General features: G+C 52.7%; 1 long non-coding RNA gene across 1 annotated transcript; it reads right to left on the reverse strand.

Moving 5' to 3' along the window:
• Window positions 1-1931: 1931 nt before the first annotated feature.
• On the reverse strand, window positions 1932-2719 carry LOC130598436 (uncharacterized). The gene is made up of 2 exons (XR_008972002.1): window positions 2321-2719; window positions 1932-2106 (listed from the first exon to the last, which is right to left on the reverse strand). It is a non-coding gene; the product is annotated as an uncharacterized LOC130598436 (long non-coding RNA).
• Between the last annotated feature and the right edge of the window lie 2450 nt (window positions 2720-5169).

Here is a 5169-nt window from a genome sequence, read left to right on the forward strand (position 1 = left end):
ATCGCCTTCCTTATTTTGGTCTTACGTGGAGTGAAGTCACCAGTGCTGCAGCGCGGCTCACACAGAGCCATTCCCATTCACAACTCCCGTTCATTCACCCCAAAGCATTCCCGTTGGCCAGACATTTCTCATCCTTCTATCGCCCTTCACGTACTTTGCAGGGGTGGGAGGAGTGGCTTTCTGAGCACACACAAACAGAGGCTTGGGTTGCTCTGTTTGGACAAATAAATAAGTGCAACTTAGTCGGAAGAAATGTTTTTATGTCATCTACGAGCGGGAAGAGAGCATCCCAGCCCTGCCAGAAAGGAAATCCCCATGGGGATTCCTGAGAGTGGCCAAACCCGGCTGGGCTGAGACCCTGCCTGTCCGCCCTGATGTGCGGGGGTGAGGAATTCCAGAAAACAGGAGGTTTTAAACAAATAAAACTGAGCAAAAGAAGTAAAAGCCCCTTTTCCTTCATAAAGCCTGCCTGAACTGCTTGAAAAGCAGCACAGCTGCAGGTCGCAGCCCTGACCCCTCTGAAACCAGCAGCTAAAGCTCACGCTTAACTTCAATGGGGAAAGGATTTGGCCTGGATCTCAACTGAATTCACAACCATCAATGGCTTTGCTTGGGATTTAATTCCCTGGACTAAGGGGAATTTGCCCGCCAGTCCCCTGGGCAGCGCTTAGTGCCCACGTCCCACCAAGTGCTCCATCACAGCCAACGGCAGCAAACCAACCCGAGGTCCCCGCGTCTGAAACAAACAAACAGCAAAAAGAGAAAGAAAGGAATTAAAAAGAAGAGCAGCATTTATTTCCCCACAGCTGCGCTCTCCGGGACAGAGGATTTCTGTGGCAGGACAATAACGCTTTATACGGCGAGGTTAAGTTTCACTTACTTGAAACTATCAGCTCTTGTGTTCGAATCCTCTTATTACCTCCACAATCAAACAAGGCTTCCCCGTCGGCAACTATTCGGTCATGCTGATTAAATCGGACACAGAGGCCAAGCAGGGCTGGTTTTAAAATGATCTAATGGGAGCTGCCCGAGGCTGCTCTGGGGAGAGGGGGGACAGCCATTGTGTTGTTCACCCTCTTGGGCTGCCCAGGGAGCAGCAGGTCCCAAATGCTGAGCCCCCTTCCTAAGAAAAAGGAACCCAGAATCAAGCTCTGGAGTTGGGCTTTTGCTTCCAAATATCCCCTCTGACAGTGACGGGCAACCATCTAGCATCAGTTCTGATCCTCTCCAAACTGCTTCAGGTATCTTCAGGCCCAGTGAAACATCTCTAGGAGACTTGCACTTTATTTTTCTTCCAGTGAACCTTCAACCCAATTCCCTGCTGACTATTGCCTCTCCCACCAGCAAGCTGGGGAGGGCAGCATCTCTTCTAATTATCTAGCCAAATGCTCTCTGTGACCCAAGTGGAAAGAAACCAGTTCTAGATCCCATTAATCTGAGCTAGACCCAGCTTGGGAAGTTACTTAATATTTGGGCACATCCCACAGTGCTAAACATGTGATGAAGCCAATACGCCTTTTGGAGCTGTACAACTAAAGATAGCAGATGCTACAGCTTGAGCTTCTGAGCTACGACTGCAGGGAGGCGGCAGGAGCGCAAGGAGTGTGTGCTGAACATCACCTGAAGAGGCAGTGGGTTTGCACTTGTCCCCATGCAGGGGACAGGGATTTACAGACCAGCCCGGTGCCACGCAGACACAAGGGGAAGATCCCAGCCTGGCATCTCGCTACGTGGGCAAAGCAGGAGGAAAACAAGTTGCCCGTGTCTCGTGTATTTGCACTGAAAGCCTGCTGCTCCTCCACCAGCCTCACCTTCTGCTCCCCCTCCCTCGGCCCCAGCTCAGTGAGTGCCTCAGAGCCGTGGTTACAGAAAGAAGGAGCTGCTGGTGAAAAGTATCAGTGATGCTTCAGCAGTAAGAAGCAGCCAATTACTGGCTGCTGCAGGTGCCTTCTGCAGGCAGTGGAGCAGCCTGTGCCTGGTCCTTGCAGCTTAGCAGACACCAGGTTCATCGTGTTTGGGTTTCAGATGCAACGTGACAGCCCTTCCACTGGGCACCCTGGGTAGCACACATAGCCCAGCTCATGCCGCACCAGCATCAGCTGTCTCCTAGGGAGGATGCAGAGATTCATTAGTAACAAGCTGCATGGAGAGAGCAGGCAGCACCAAAGAGAGCAGCCTTACAAAACATGCTCATCATGGGCTGGGGATGCTTGACCCATCAAGATACTATGGACGGTCCCCCACAGCCACCACAGACAGAAACTCCAAGCAAAAGCCACTCCCAAAAATCTAGGTTTGAGCCCGTTCTCCTCTTCCTTACCAGTAAACAGTGCCTGGCCCTGCTCTGCACCAGAGCAGACAGCTCTTCTGCAAGAAGCAGCTGAGCTGGTCTTGCAGCAGGATCCTGCAGCCTTTGTAGCACCAGCAGCCTGGCTGGATTCCTCTGCCAGCCAAAACCTGGATGCTCCACCAGCCCCTGCACCAGCACAGCCTGGCATGGGGCTGGCACCGAGCCTGGGAGCTGTGCTTGGAGCTGCTTCAGCTCTGCACAAGTCTCCAAGGGAAAACTGTGGCTCCCGTGATCTGATCCACCCCCTCAGCCAGGGGTAAGATGTCATTCTGCGCTGAGGAGCTGCAGGATGAACATGTGGTGTGAAATATCCCCTGCAATTAGCTCGCTACCCTGCAGTCTTGACTACCAAAGGGAAAGATACTGCATTATCAGACCCAGAGCACACTCCTGGCTCCAGGAGTTAGCTCACTCCCTGGGAAGAGAAGGCGAAGGAGCAACACACAAACCCTGGGGATGCATGCTTCCACAAAGCAGGACTGACGCTGCCTCAAGACCAGCACCTGGAGTCTGCATCCAGCTCCGCATGCCTCTGCCTAGATGGATGCCCCTTAGCTCCTGTCTTAACAGGCACGACAAACCTGAGCCCGCTGGCTGGCTCCTCAATGCAAGGTGACATCCTGGCCTTTCCAGGCAAGCCCCAACTGCTCTGGAAGAGCGGAGCAGAAGCATAGCTGGGCTTTCTGCACGAGCAAGCTCTGCCTGTCCCTCCAGGGGCACAAGCCAAGAACCAGAGTTACTGCAAACAGCAGCTCTGCTCGAGGCGGGCAGATGCTCAGGGGATCGTCTAGACACGATCTCCATTTCATATGCCTGATTTCACATCTTCCATCTTCAAGTAGCTCTTAAGGAGCTTGACTTAATGATCCAACACATTTCCACCCTAGCCCCAGGCTATGGGGAAATCTGCACAGGTGTGGTAGTGTTTCATTACACAGCAAGATGCAACAGCTCCCGGCTCCCTGCGCACCGCAGCTTCCCAGGGCTCCCAGAGTGCTCCGGACACTGCCCCGCATTATCCCCTGCTAGGGATGCCCAGTGCACGGCCAGTGTAAACCTCAACACCTCTGGGCTCACCATCACCGGGTAGAGGGCTGGAGGCACGGTCGTGCCTCGTGGCAGTGGTGGAGCTGGGCATGGAGCCCACCTCCCATTGCTTCGTCTTGTACTTGCCACCACGTGGTCACCTAGGGTGTGAAAAAGCACAGGGTAAATGAGCTGAATCCCATAATGATTTAATATAATAAACCACAGCACTGAAATTGGTTCAATGCCTGGAAGACAAGTTGCTAGAAACATCCCCTGTTCTTCTTAGAGCACTAACCAGAACCCAGGGAAGGTTTTGCCACATCTTCTCTGTGGGGGAGCATGGGGGATGCCTATTTGTTTCTAGTTATATCCAGAGATTACTGATCCCGACTCAAAGAGAAGCGTCTCTCACCTCAGGTTCTGGCACTGCAGGATCCCAGCATGAGCCTGTGTCTCTGGATGGCCGGCATGGGTGCTCACATTGGTTTGGATCAAAGCAAGGAAGGCAGCTGCCTTCCACAGCTGCTTCTCAGTGCTGTGCCCAGCACCCTTCCAACAGGGTTATAGAGAGATTCATTAATCACTTGCCTCCATCCTTCGGTGTTCCATGTGAGACAGCTTACAAGAACCATTTATTCTGCATCTCTTCCCCTTCCCAATGGAAAACAGGTAATTTTAAAGCATCTTGGGCTCTCCAGCAGAGATGCCTTTGATGAACCTGCTTCTCACTCTTGCAAAAGCAGCCCAGTGTGGCGTATGGGACAAGACAGGAGCTCTCCCTGTACAACACACAGTGGATGGGCCACGTGCAGCCCTTGTACCAGGACTGGAGTGTTTCTGCACACTCTTCTGTTGTGACTGTGGGTTGCAGGGATATCTTAAGAGAGTGCTGAGGCCTGGGTTTGTTTTACCAGTGATCAATTGAGCCCAAGGTTGCTGAGCTACATTAGGAGATTCCTGTCTTGTGCTTCAGGTGCAGCTGGAGACCATCATTACATCTGTAAGTGGGGAAATCCTCATCTTGCAGAGCTGGGGGGTCCAGAAACAGCCATAGTGGGTTCATCAGTCAGGCAAAGCTGACTTACTTTCAGAAAAGCAGCCAAACAGCCAGCTTCCTCCTTTCATTTATCCACTCCCATGGAGCCATCCAACCCCATCAGCCAAAACACACCTTGAGGCTCTCAGGGCTTTGAGCAGAGCCACCAAAAGCCACATTACTCACAGAATCATAGAATCACAGAATAGTTTGGGTTGGAAAGATCCTTAAGATCATCCAGTTCCAACCCCCTGCCATGGGCAGGGACACCTCACACTAAACCATCTCACTCAAGGCTCTGTCCAACCTGGCCTTGAACACTGCCAGGGATGGAGCATTCACAACCTCCGTGGGCAACCCATTCCAGTGCCTCACCACCCTAACAGGAAAGAATTTCCTCCTTAGATCCAATCTAAACTTCCCCTGTTTAAGTTTGAACCCGTTACCCCTTGTCCTGTCACTACAGTCCCTAATGAAGAGTCCCTCCCCAGCATCACTGTCCGAGCTGGCTGGCTCCTCAGTGAACAGCATCGCCCCGGTGTTTGCAAACCCTGCCTGTAACGGGGTATGAGGATGAAGGCATCGTTGGCAGTGCTCCGCTGGGCTCCCTTCCAGCAGCCCTTGCTGTGAGGAGACGGTGACCAATTCCCAGAGCAGCTCTGTGAAGTCATCCTCTCCCAGCAAGCCTTCTGCTTCCCAACACCATCAGCTGGGGAAAGCAGGCACAACAGTGGTCAGTGCTTCTGAAGGCACC

Source organism: Pezoporus wallicus, unplaced genomic scaffold (assembly GCF_028554395.1).
Source record: "Pezoporus wallicus isolate ANWC-B61680 ecotype Strahan unplaced genomic scaffold, APGP_CSIRO_Pwel_v1 contig_3568, whole genome shotgun sequence".
Taxonomy (NCBI): Eukaryota; Metazoa; Chordata; class Aves; order Psittaciformes; family Psittacidae; genus Pezoporus; species Pezoporus wallicus.